We start from the raw sequence: 14,856 nt of genomic DNA on the forward strand, positions 1-14,856 counted from the left end.
GATTTTGGAGCCCAGGTAGGTAGGTGCCCAATATGCTACTGGAGATCAGTGGAGAAATAACTCCAGAAAGAATGAAGGGATGAAGCCAAAGCAAAAACAATACCCAGTTGTGGATGTGACCGGTGACAGAAGCAAGGTCTGATGCTGTAAAGAGCAATATTGCATAGGAACCTGGAATGTTAGGTCCATGAATCAAGGCAAATTGGAAGTGGTCAAATAGGAGATGGCGAGAGTGAACGTTGACATTCTAGGGATCAGTGAACTAAAATGGACTGGAATGGGTGAATTTAACTCAGACAACCATTATATCTACTACCGCAGGCAGGAATCCCTTAGAAGAAATGGAGTAGCCATCATGGTCAACAAAAGAGTCCGAAATGCAGTACTTGAATGCAGTCTCAAAAACGACAGAATGATCTCTGTTCATTTCCAAGGCAAACCATTCAATATCACAGTAATCCAAGTCTATGCCCCAACCAGTAATGCTGAAGAAGCTGAAGTTCAACGGTTCTATGAAGATCTATAAGACCTTTTAGAACTAACAGCCAAAAAAGATGTCCTTTTCATTATAGGGGACTGGAATGCAAAAGTAGGAAGTCAAGAAACACCTGGAGTAACAGGCAAATTTGGCCTTGGAATACGGAATGAAGCAGGGCAAAGGCTAACAGAGTTTTGCCAAGAGAACGTACTGGTCATAGCAAACACCTTCTTCCAACAACACAAGAGAAGACTACACATGGACATCACCAGATGGTCAACACCAAAATCAGATTGATTATATTCTTTACAGCCAAAGATGGATAAGCTCTATACATTTAGCAAAAAGAAGACTGGGAGCTGACTGCAGCTTAGATCATGAATTTCTTATTGCCAAATTCAGACTTAAATTGAAGAAAGTGGGGAAAACCACTAGAGCATTCAGGTATGACCTAAATCAAATCCCTGAAATTAGTACAACACTGTAAATCAATTATACTTGAATGAAAATTAAGAAGAAATAAGGTGCCCCCCCCCCCCGATCTGACCAAACTTCTTCACCCAATAGGTAACTGAATCCAAAATTTTGCTTATTATTTCCTTACCTTTCTTTACTGGTTTTGGCATATACATTATATATTCCAAAATAATATGTTATCTAGTTTTGCATGATTATCAACTTTACATAAATAGAATTATATTAAAAAATAGATTGATGCTGTATTCAGTCTGACTGTAATCTTGCAGAGTAGACATATATTTACTTTTTATTTTTTAAATTAATTAATTAATTAATTAATTTTTAATTTTTACTTTACGATTCTGTATTGGTTTTAGCATAGATTGACACTTTTTAAATTTACCAAGTTTGACAGTGAGATGAAGACACTGAAGAAAGCAGCCATAGGGAAGGGTGGTGGGTGCTCTCCTTCCTTGGATGGCTTGTCTTTCTGTCCACGTGTCACCACATCACTGAGACACCTTCCCTTGTGTCCCACTGCCCACTGATTAGTGCTCTATTCACATTAAAATATAATTAGGTACATATAATGAAGTTAATATCAGGATCCTTCTGACATTCAAGATAATGAGTGTAGTAGGCTTAATAGTGACCTGCCCAAAGATATATCTGGGTCTTAATCTCTGAAATTTGGGACTACTACTCATTGGGGCTTCCCTGGTAGTTCAGTGGTAAAGAATCTGCCTGTAATACAGAAGATGCAGGTTCAATCCCTGGATCAGAAAGATCCCCTGGAGAAGGAAATGGCAACCCACTTTAGGATTCTTGCCTGGGAAATCCCATGGGCAGAGGAGCCTGGCATGTTACAGTCCATGGGGTCTCAAAGAGCTGGACACTACTGAGCGGCTAAACAGCAACAAACAAACAAATGGTAAAATATTTTGGTTAAATTAAATCCCTTGCAAAGAGATGCTTATCTTGGATTACCCTGATCAGCCCTAAATTCTTGATAAGTGTCCTTATAAGTGTGAGGCCAGGGAAGATATGACAGAGAGAAGGCGGTAAAGAGACCATGGAGGCAGAGATTGAAGTTACATGGCCACAAGTCAGTGAATGCCAATGGCCATTAGAAGCTGAAGACAAAGAATACATTCTTCACTAGAGTCTTTAGAGAAAGGACAACACTTTTGACACATTAATTTCAGACTTCAGACCTCTCCAGAACTTTGAGAAGGTGAATTTCTGTTGTTTTAAGCCAAGACTGTAGTGATTTGTTTACACAGCCTCAGGAAACTAATACAAGTGATTATATAATTGAAGAACTTTGTTAAGACAACAATGAGAAAAGACTAGTTGATTAATCTATCCACTTCTTTCACAATAAACCATTATTAAAATAACTTTTATTTTGACATGATCTTGAATAGATTGCCTCTGAGGTATATTTACAAAGCTGATATATGAAAACATATAGAAAAGGAATATGTGTCATGGAATAATAATGAAAACATGGAGTGCATCTGTATGTGTGTGTATGATTGTATTTTAGGGAGGAAGAAAGATGACATGGATATAGGGATGTCTGTTATTCTGAACTGGTGCTAGCCAGAGGACCACTGCCTCACTGATATAGCTACTGTTTGAAGAACAATGGGTGTGACAACAGTGTTCCCAGGTTATTTTTAAAGGAGATAATGTCTCAGCTGCTGTGAGTGTTCATAAAATGTTGAGAATATAAATAAAACTAAAGTTGAAATTAGGGGAGCATTTCAACGACCATAAGACTATTGACATTTTTTTTATTACTTTCCAAACATTTAGGAGTTGTCATGAATAAACAAACAGTATATAAACACTCACTTGCTTTAGTGGCAAATATCTCCAGAGATGTTAGGATATGTACAAAGCTAGGAAAATAAAGTACAATGCTTTTAGATGCTTAGAACATGTTAGAGGAAGAAGTATAAAGGCACTTTTAAAGAAATATCAATTACCATAGAGTATGTATCAGTGGAACAGAAGTTTAATTTAAATATTCTGTGGCTTGCAGAGAAACAACATGTTAGGGAAAACTGAAACAGGGTTAAACAGTTTATTTTTAAAAGTTTTATGAAGAATTTAGAAAGATTTAGAAATTGAGAAAAAGTAAGTGTGTTGATCTCAAAACAATATTTTAGGCAAATAAGGCAAAATATGTACACATATGTGTGTATATCGATATATGTATAACATATATTTTTTAAAATAATTCAAATGATAATTTGAATAAATTTTTTGAAAATTTCCATTCTGTTTACCATATGAAAAGTCTAGCACAGAGAGAACTGTGCTTTTTTTTTTTAATCTTATAGATTTTTTTCCTCATCTCTAGAAATAACATAATCTTGTCATCAATGGAAATGAAATCTTTAATAGGTGAAACTGTGCATATGAATATCAAGACTTTAAACCTTGCTTAATTCAACAACATACCTCAAATGGCCCATTAAGACTTCTAGGCAAGGACTTCCCTGCTGGTCCAATGGTTAAGACTCTGCCTTCCCACAGGGGTTGTGGGTTCAATTCCTGATTGAGGAATTAAGATCTCATTAGCATTGTGATGCAGCCAAAAAAAAAAAAAAAAAAAAGATTTCTAGACAGTACAATCACCCTTCTCCTACATGAGTCCCTTACTTCCCAAAGATATAATAGTCATGCTTTCTTTTAATGTTTTTATTCTCATATTTATTTCTTCCCCCGCTGCCCCATTTTTACTTTTCACTATGAAATTGCTCATGCTTCATTGAGGAAATAGCAAAAATAAACCTAGAATTCTTTCAGTTTCCCATTACCACATCTGTACTATTTCTCTAAACATTTCTGTACCCGTACTCTTAGTCTTGTGCTTCGTGGATGAAGTAGATTTTCTTCTAGCAAACATCAACACCTCCATTTGTAATCCAAATCCTATATTCTTGGCATTTCTTCTGCAATTTCTTTGTCTTTCATTTGTATCATTTATCCCTCTCTATTAGATAATCTTCATGTTTTCCACATACTTTGCTGCTAAGTCGCTTCAGTCGTGTCCGACTGTGCGACCCCATAGACGGCAGCCCACCAGGCTCCCCTGTCCCTGGGATTCTCCAGGCAAGAACACTGAAGTGAGTTGCCATTTCCTTTTCCAATGCATGAAAGTGAAAAGTGAAAGTGAAGTCGCTCAGTCACGTCAGACTTTTCACGACCCCATGGACTGCAGCCTAACAGGCTCCTCCGTCCATGGGAGTTTTGAGGCAAGAGTACGGGAGTGGGGTGCCATTGCCTTCTCCGATTTTAAAGAAAATAATCTATCTTTGGTCTTACCTAAATTAAATAATCAGACAGTCATTTCTTTGTTTTCTGACATGAAAATAATCTCTAGAAAGAATTTTCAATAAATACAGGCATGAAGATGTTGTCTCAGGCCATTTAAATAAGACTGTTCTACTCAAAATTCTGTAGCTTCCCTGGTGGCTCAGCTGTAGAGAATCCACCTGCCAGTGCAAGAGCTATAGGAGACACAGGGTCTGGAAGATCCCCTGGAGAAGGGAATGGCAACCTACTCCAGTATTCTTGCCTGGGAAATCCCATGGACAGAGGGGCCTGGTAGGCTACAGTCCATGGATCACAAAAGAGTCAGACACAACTTAGCAACTAAACAACAACAGCAACCCACAACTCCATAGTGAATTAGTTAAATATCCAAATCCAAAAGTATTTCCTTAAATTTATCTTACTTATACTTTTGGAAATATTCAACACAGGTGTTCATCCTATTTCTTAAAACATCCTTCTTTTTTGGCCTTATCACAACACACACCTAGTTTTCCACATCATTTAAATGACCTCATCTTCTCAGTCTTCTTTGCTGGTTCCACCTCCTTTTGATTGATGTCTATTTCTCTCTGTAACTCATCTCATGTTATTTCTTTCATGAATTTTTAAACATGAATAATCGTATGTAAAACATTTATATTTTTGCTCCAATCTATTCTCGGAATTCTAGACTATTTACATAGTATTAATATCTCAACTTAGCATGTTCCAATTATAAGTATGTCAAAATTAGCATATACAGAAAACATTCTTCCTGTGTAAGATTGTAACCTAGTAGTGCCTCTCTTCTCAGTATACAGGTCTTTATTTCACCAGTTGTTCTAGGAATAACTAAAGACCTAGAAATCACCCTTGATTCCTCTCTTTTGCTCCATCCACAAATCCCATGCAGATTCAAGACGCTATGAGATTTTTGAACAAGCTCAGAAGAACTCACAGAGATACTCACATAAGACTTTTAATGATGACACAGAGAACGCAGGCAAATGTTGGAGGGGCATCTAGGTACAAAAATCCCCTTGCACGTTCTTATGGCGCAAGGATACATTTTTTCCTCTGATTTAACTGTCAAGATTTATATGACAAATAATGGTTTCAGGACAATTCAAGGTAGGAGTTCACAACAGAGTCATTTATGCCTCTTTGGTCATAGAGCTAAACTAGGCTATCTAATCAATCAACCAGGCAAAAGCCACTAGTAAAAAAACTCAGACCTGGGTGTTCCCAGGGAATTTCAGGCTATTAAAAGAAAAAACAAACATACAAACATAAATCACTTGTTAGTTACTTGATTAGCCACCCTTATCTTTGCACAAGTGTCAAAGCAGACATTCAGGTGTCCCTGGAGATAGGAATAGGCCTGTCCCATTTTATGTATAACTCTCACACCTATCCATTCTGCAGGGAATTCTGTTGACTTCTATATGTAAGATATAACCCCATTTTCCCTGCTAATAACATGGTCTAAAACACCAACTTCTAAAATTTAGTAGCATCAATTGCCACTTATCCCAGTGCACACATCCTTTGCTCCCGCCTCCTCTGCCCCCTCTAGAATGCATTCTTTCCAGAGCAGCAACTGGAAATATTTAAAGGCAAAAATCAAATCATGACTCTCCCCTCATTTAAATATTCAAATATCCCTCCACGTTACCAAGTGAACATTTCTCTAAGTTTCTTATAAATTTAAAAACACTTTATCCTTTATCATTACAACATCCCTATAAAGGAAGTGTTCTTGTTTTCCCTATGCTATTACAGAGGAAACTGAGCCACAGAGAGATTTAGAAACTTAAAGTCTCATAGGTGGAAAGCACTGGATCAGGTAGCTGAATTCAGGAAGTCTGTGTCTGAAGACCATGCTAATCAGCACCAGGCTATGTTTTCTCCTGATTATTTTATTTGATTCATAGAAAATAGAGCTTCTTGCACTCTTCATATACAGTAGTATAATATAGAACACTAATTTAAATGCTTTAATGAAAAATAAGGATACTCTGCTTTCTTTTCTTACTGCTTAAAACTGTCTAGTGAAATTTTATGTCTTAATCATGTTAAGTCTCACAGGCACGATAATATTTGAATTTCACCATTTATTAGGGAAAGTGAAGCTTCATTTTAAGTTGAATTCCCTTCAGAGGCAAATGAGTTTGAGTGCCACCACTGTTCATCATTATGAATAGGGCATGGTTAAGCAGACACCCAATCACAGCTGAAATACATGATCATCCTTTTTTTTTTTCTTTATGTACCTCTGCATTTTTGTTTCATTGTATCCAATTACTAGATTATATCTTGCCATAGAATCATTCACCATTCTTGTCTTTGGTTCTTTAGGTGACGTGACAACCAAAGACACTGCTATTGTAAAAGTCAGTCATGGAAGAAAGTACAGAAAAGTTCAATAAGATTTTGAAATAAAATGAGATATTCTTGAAACTTAGTGAGGCAGAGGTTTTTTAAAGCCATTTTTTTTTTTTTTTTTGCCCTTTAAAGTGTTCACATTGTGATTTAACCACATTATTACTAGGCAAGATAGGGGAATCTCATTTGATACACTTCATTGTATTTTATATTAAAATTCAGGGATTCTGAGGCTTTTAATGCATAGAAATGTAGCAGAATTTACATCTTCTACTTTAGTAATCAGCCATGTTATTGTCTGTTACCCTTTGCTGATTCCAATGTCAGAAACAATACTTCTACCTATGTCTCAAACTGAATTCATATATGACCTCGGGTACAAATGAAATATTGCACAATCTTACTTTAGTCAGGAATAAAACAAATAAAACCCAGACCAAAAAGCAATTAACTGAATATAATTTAATAATACCAGTAACTTTTCTTCACACAATTTTGATTTCATTATGGCAAAATATTTGTACATATAAGTATATTTGAAGTTTATGTCCACATATATCTCAGTATATATCATCTCTTTATATAGATATCTATATGTATTTTATTCCTGAAAAAATTAGGATAAACCTTTTATTTTAAAAAAATCACTGTATTTTATAGTTAAAAATTTTCACTCCTGGGAACAAGGTAGAAACTTTTAGATGTAGTTTTTTAAATTGAATTTGAATAATAAAAACCATAAAATGACAGTGTAGGTCCAGAAAGCTATACCTGAAAGTAAATTCAATTTTGATTTGTCATAATTAAAGCATCTCTCAGAGTAGGATGAAGATCTTCAAGTAGGTTCTTTGTGGAGAAATGGGATAAAAACACTGTTAATTTTTATCTCTTTTTTACATTTAAGGAATAAATCTTTTAAGCACAATGCCACAATTTTTATGTAATTTAGAAAGTTGATTTGCAAATTCTGTTGTAAAAATGTCATTGGCAAATTGCTTTGGAAAAATGGAAACAGTGTTGCATGCCCTATTTGATATCAAAACAGTATAAATCAGTCACAATTAACACACACTGGTATTGGTCAGGAACACACAAACACATTGGGAAACAAAATAGATAACCCAGGGATAGACTCAAAGAGCAAAACTGGCTTACAAGTTTTTGACAGTTCAAATACAGAAAAAATGTACACTTTAGTAAATACTTGTAGGCTATTTTGATATCTATTTTGGGAAAAATCAAAGTTCCTACCTAACATTATGTTCAAATTGAACTAATGTCATTTCTCATGTAAATGTTTAAAAACACTTTAAAATAATTATAGAAAAACCAGGAGACTATTTTAAAATCCATTAAGTACATATAATATGAAACTCAAAACAAAAGATACTGTAAAACAAGTAAAACACTCAAGTGGCAGTCTGGCTACATAACATTTTCAACATATGTAACCAAAGAGTTCTTAAGATAATAAAATTACAAGTAGGAAAATAATTTAAAATATATATATGAATAAAATCTGACATGTATACACAAGAACTACAAATCGTTAGTTAACATATAAAATAATTAGCTTTACTAGCAGTTAGGGATATGAAACCTGTAAAAGCAAAACCCTATCCCTCTTATTTGACAAGCATTTTAAAAAGTGTTAAAAATCTAGAACTGTAGAAAGTGTGGGCTAAAGACATTCTCTTCCAATAGTAGTGGAATTGTGAATTGATGGCTAAATTAAGTTTTCAGACACAGATTTGTTTTTACCATTAATTTTAAAAATCTATAAACTCAACCAAGCAGTTCTCTTCTAAAAAAACTAACATGTTCATAAATGATTACTATAAAAGATTGATTATTGTAAAAACAAATTGCTAAAATGACCTTAATGTCCATCAAAATTGAGGGATTTATTTAAACACTGGCACATCCATGATATGAAAGTTCATCCATCCATTTAATCTGTGTATATTTAGAAATGGCAATATGGGTGATCACAGCTACACACTGATGAATGGGAATAGACATAGAATATGTACATGTTATTTCATTAAAAATATCTCAGCATGTGTGTCTCTGAATATGTCTGTGTGTGTAATAAATTCATAGAAAATTATGTCAAGTGCAAAATGCAAGTGAAGACATTTTGCATTGCTATTGCTTAAGTTGTGATTTATTTTCATAATCACTCCCTACATGTACAGTTATACATTTTTGGTCTATGGAAAAAAATATAAATTATAATTCATGCATTTGTCTAAGAATTAAGTTTCTGGACACTTTATGATAATTTCTGAATATTGAATGTTTACTCTGTGACAGGCATTGTATTGAAAATTAAATGTTAATCCTCATTATTTCCAATGAAATATATTTCAATATTAGGACTATTGTACACTATTAGGACTGTACAAACCAGAAACTGAAGTTGATGAAATAACATTTCTAGAGCCAGACTAATAAGTGGTATCCAGCATGAAGCTTTCTCTGGTTTTGAAGGACACCGGACAAATGCATTTTGTATTACCTCTTACAACACCTGTACCCAACTTTCTTTTTTTTTTAATATAAATTTATTTATTTTAATTGGAGGTTAATTACTTTACAATATACTATTGGTTTTGCCATACATCAACATGAATCCACCACGGGTATACACGTGTTCCCCATCCTGAACCCCTCCTCCTTCCTCCCTTCCTGTACCATCCCTCTGGGCCATCCCAGTGCACCAGACCCAAGAATCCAGTATCATGCATCGAACCTGGACTGGCAATTCATTTCATATATGATATCATACATGTTCCAATGCCATTCTCCCAAATCATTCCACCCTCTCCCTCTCCCACAGAGTCCAAAAGACTGTTCTATACATCTGTGTCTCTTTTGCTGTCTCGCGTACAAGGTTATTGTTACCATCTTTCTAAATTCCATATATATGCTTTAGTATACTGTATTGGTGTTTTTCTTTCTGGCTTACTTCACTCTGTATAATAGGCTCCAGTTTCATCCACCTCATTAGAACTGATTCAAATGTATTCTTTTTAATGGCTGAGTAATAATCCATAGTGTATATGTACCACAGCTTTCTTATCCATTTGTCTGCTGATGGACATCTAGGTTGCTTCCATGTCCTGGCTATTATAAACAGTGCTGCGATGAACATTGGGGTACACATGTCTCTTTCAATTCTGGTTTCCTCAGTGTGTATGCCCAGCAGTGGGATTGCTGGGTCATAAGGCAGTTCTATTTCTAGTTTTCTAAGTAATCTCCACACTGTTCTCCATAGTGGCTGTACTAGTTTGCATTCCCACCAACAGTGTAAGAGGGTTCCCTTTTGTCCACACCCTTTCCAGCATTTATTGCTTGTAGACTTTTGGATTATAGCCATTCTGACTGGTGTGAAATGGTACCTCATTGTGGTTTTGATTTGCATTTCTCTGATAATGAGTGATGTTGATCATCTTTTCATGAGTTTGTTAGCCATATGTGTGTCTTCTTTGGAGAAATGTCTATTTAGTTCTTTGGCCCATTTTTTGATGGGTCATTTATTTTTTTGGAATTGAGCTGCAGGGGTTGCTTGTATATTTTTGAGATTAGTTGTTTGTCAGTTGCTTCATTTGCTATTATTTTCTCCCATTCTGAAGGCTGTCTTTTCACCTTGCTTATACTTTCCTTTGTTGTGCAGAAGCTTTTAAGTTTAATTAGGTCCCATTTGTTTATTTTTGCTTTTATTTCCAGTATTCTGGGAGATGGGTCATAGAGGATCCTGCTGTGATGTATCTTGGAGAGTGTTTTGCCTATGTTCTCCTCTAGGAGTTTTATAGTTTCTGGTCTTTCATTTATATCTTTTGTCAAATTTGAGTTTATTTTTGTGTATGGTGTTATAAAGTGTTCTAGTCTCATTCTTTTACAAGTGGCTGACCAGTTTTCCCAGCACCACTAGTTGAAGAGATTGTCTTTACTCCATTGTATATTCTTGCCTCCTTTGTCAAAGATAAGGTGTCCATAGGTGCATGGATTTATCTCTGGGCTTTCTATTTTGTTCCATTGATCTATATTTCTGTCTTTGTGCCAGTACCATACTGTCTTGATGACTGTGGCTTTGTAGTAGAGCCTGAAGTCAGGCAGGTTGATTCCTCCAGTTCCATTCTTCTTTCTCAAGATTGCTTTGGCTATTTGAGGTTTTTGTATTTCCATACAAATTGTGAAATTATTTGTTCTAGCTCTGTGAAAAATACTGTTGGTAGCTTGATAGGGATTGCATTGAATCTATAGATTACTTTGGGTATTATACTCATTTTCACTATATTGATTCTGCCAATCCATGAACATAGTATATTTCTCCATCTATTAGTGTCCTCCTTGATTTCTTTCACCAGTATTTTATGGTTTTCTATATATAGGTCTTTAGTTTCTTTAGGTAGATATATTCCTAAATATTTTATTCTTTTCGTTGCAATGGTGAATGGAATTGTTTCCTTAATTTCTCTTCCTATCTTCTCATTATTAGTGTATAAGAATGCAAGGGATTTCTGTGTGTTGATTTTATATCCTGCAACTTTACTATATTCATTGATTAGCTCTAGTAATTTTCTGGTGGAGTCTTTAGGGTTTTCTATGTAGAGGATCATGTCATCTGCAAACAGTGAGAGTTTTACTTCTTTTCCAATTTGGATTCCTTTTATTTCTTTTTCTGCTCTGATTGCTGTGGCCAAAACTTCCAAAACTATGTTGAATAGTAGTGGTGAGAGTGGGCACCCTTGTCTTGTTCCTGACTTTTGGGGAAATGCTTTCAATTTTTCACCATTGAGGATAATGTTTGCTGTGGGTTTGTCATATATAGCTTTTATTATGTTGAGGTATGTTCCTTCTATTCCTACTTTCTGGAGAGTTTTTATCATAAATATATGTTGAATTTTGTCAAAGGCTTTCTCTGCATCTATTGAGATAATCATATGGCTTTTATTTTTTCAATTTGTTAATGTGATGTATTACATTGATTTGTGGATATTGAAGAATCCTTGCATCCCAGGATAAAGCACACTTGGCCATGGTGTATGATCTTTTTAATGTGTTATTGGATTCTAGATTCTTGATTGCTATAATTTTGTTAAGGAATTTTGCATTTACATTCATCAGTGATATTGGCCTGTAGTTTTCTTTTTTGGTGGCATCTTTGTCAGGTTTGGGTATTAGGGTGATGGTGGCCTCATAGAATGAGTTTGGAAGTTCACCTTCCTCTGCAATTTTCTGGAAGAGTTTTGAGTAGGATAGGTGTTAGCTCTTCTCTAAATTTTTAGTAGAATTCAACTGTGAAGCCATCTGGACCTGGGCTTTTTTTGCTGGAAGATTTCTGATTACAGTTTCAATTTCCGTGTTTGTGATAGGTCTGTTAAAATTTTCTATTTCTTCCTGGTTCAGTTTTTGAAATTTGTACTTTTCTAAGAATTTGTCCATTTCTTCCATGTTGTCCATTTTATTGGCATATAATTGCTGATAGTAGTCTCTTATGATCTGTTGTATTTCTGTGTTGTCTGTTGTGATCTCTCCATTTTCATTTCTAATTTTATTGATTTGATTTTTCTCCTTTTGTTTCTTGATGAGCCAACTTTCTTAACTCTGTTCCACTTCTGTCTGTTCATATTTGTTGAAAACAGCAAATGTAAAAATATGAAATTCACTTAATAAATTTTAAAAAACTGTAAAAGTGAGTAAATACTTGTAGAATAATGTCTTAGAGGCTGTTTATTTTGAATAAACAAATTATTAGAGAATATATAAGGCCTCACATCCATTAGAGAGGTTCACACAGACACACACACAAGGACCACCATCACCAATTCCGCCAAACTGGATGCATGTCAAGTGTCAATATTTGTAGTGTTTATTTTTATCATTGTTCTTGCATTGCATGTTAAATACAAAGCAGTAAATAAGTAGATAAATATACTTAATTTTTATATTTAATCTTCTTTGACTTGTGTAGGTGAATCACTAAAGCCCTCATATATGATTGGAATTAATCCCCAAATTTGTATGTGTATTTCTTGTCTAGTGATATATAAGTATTTACAACTCCTTGATTATTTTGGGCTTGAATTGTATTTTTCTACAAATCACTTGTCTGCTTTTAGAAAATGCTAAGTAGGTAATGACTGTTAGTTTTCTTTATGTTCCCATATTCCTCCCTTATATGTTATGCCTCCATACTAGAATGCTCAACATATTGAGAAAGTCTACATTTGATATTTCTCAAACCAATAGTTTAGCAGGTGTTAGGATTTCCACTGTGCAATTCAATCTCACTTCCTTCATGATTTTCCTGTGTGGTGGAAGTGATATTTGCCTTCATTCAAGTAACTAATATTCACTTTCCACCCATTATGGTAGTTGTATGATGTATAGTATTACCGTTTCCTGCTGGGATAAAAATGATGCATAGTGAACATATTTTTAAACTGTATGGGCATTCAGAAGTTTGAGGGCTAGTACCATATAGAATTTTTAAGTGTAGCTGACTTTATCATTATGTCTAAATATAAATTTTACCTTTTTTTGTAAAATTGAATATGTCTTCAATGTAATTAGTACTTGTTAAGGAAAGTGCCCTGAAAGAGTAAGAATTTTAGAGGCACTGGCTAATATATCTATGTTGAAATGCATATTAATTTGTCATTATCTGCATTATCCCTTAGGATAAGGAACTGAAGTATACAGAGGTTAGAAAAGAAAGGAGAAGTGCCATGTGAAAAAATATTTTAATTCTCCCTCTTTGGCCCTTCTGTATTTTTCTTTCTGGCCTGTTCTTACTCTTTTCATCCACTCAAAAACTTAAAAACACATTACAGACGCACACACAGGCATGGCAAAACAATATGTTTTAATAAAGATACATATATAAATATATGTCTTTTTAAGGATCTAAAGATTAAGACATTTAAATTGTATCCTAAGTATCCTAGAATAACAAAATATATCAAATGATAGAAAGCCAATTGAGTTATTGATTAAGTTGGTTTTCATTTAATGTTCATTCACTGATTTTGTAATTGCAATGTATATATAATCTTTAGGCTTTGCTTTCATCACTAGTTTTTTGTTTTGTTTTGTTTTTTGGTCTGTTTCTCTCTTTCACACCCACTTCAGCTCTTCTTGCCTTATAATGTTGTAATGAAAGGACTTTCAACTATAAAGTTAACATAGATCAAGTTTATGATTGAGCTCTGACCCTACCAGCTGTGTGATACTATGTAAGTTATTTAAGTTGGCTTACCCCTTTTCCTAACAATAACATTGTTATAACATAACAAGATATAAGATTTTAACAGATGGTGAAATAAAAGCTGATTTTCTTTCTCTAATTATGCATTCATTTATTTTTTTGCATATAGTAATATAAAGACATTGTTCCATATATCTGGATAGGTTGAAGAAAAGTATGAAGGAGAGCCAAGGAATTTAGAGGATTCCCTGGTGGCTCAGAGGTTAAAGCATCTGCCTCCAATGCGGGAGACCTGGGTTCGATCCCTGGGTCGGGAAGATCCCCTGGAGAAGGAAATGGCAACCCACTTCAGTATTCTTGCCTAGAGAATCCCCTGGATGGAGGAGCCTGGTAGGCTACAGTCCACGGGGTCACAAAGAGTCTGACATGACTGAGCGACTTCACCTGTCACCTATACAACATTTATATGAACTTGTATACTTATATACTTATTCATTCAAAACATTGAATGTGGATCACACTCTGTTCTAATAACCATAAATACAAGAAAGGCACAACTCTTGCCTTCTTTCATCTGCCATGAAAGCAGACACTGAGGTATCTTGAGGTCTTTGAAGATAGCTAAGTTACTTCAAAGTTTGTGGTGAACAGTTTTCTAGTTTAAACTTTTATCATTTTATACCTAAAACATATTAGAAATGAAATAAATCTATTATCCTTTGACATTATTAAAATTATATGGTTAATATTAAAATATAACTATATCAGATAAAATTTTAAATTGCAGCAATTTTAGAAAAAAAAGGATTTGATTTTAAAACAACATTGAAATCAGTGTCTATTATTTTTGATAAAGAAATAGATACATGAACATTTACAAACTAATTGCTCTTGATAAGGTTTTCATGTCACTTTATAAATTTGTAATCTGTAGGCCTGTATTAGGTCTTTTTAAAACATGTCTGTCAGGGGAGTTTGTAATTTCCTC

This window comes from Oryx dammah, unplaced genomic scaffold (assembly GCF_014754425.2).
Source record: "Oryx dammah isolate SB20612 unplaced genomic scaffold, SCBI_Odam_1.1 HiC_scaffold_12, whole genome shotgun sequence".
In the NCBI taxonomy this organism is placed as follows: domain Eukaryota; kingdom Metazoa; phylum Chordata; class Mammalia; order Artiodactyla; family Bovidae; genus Oryx; species Oryx dammah.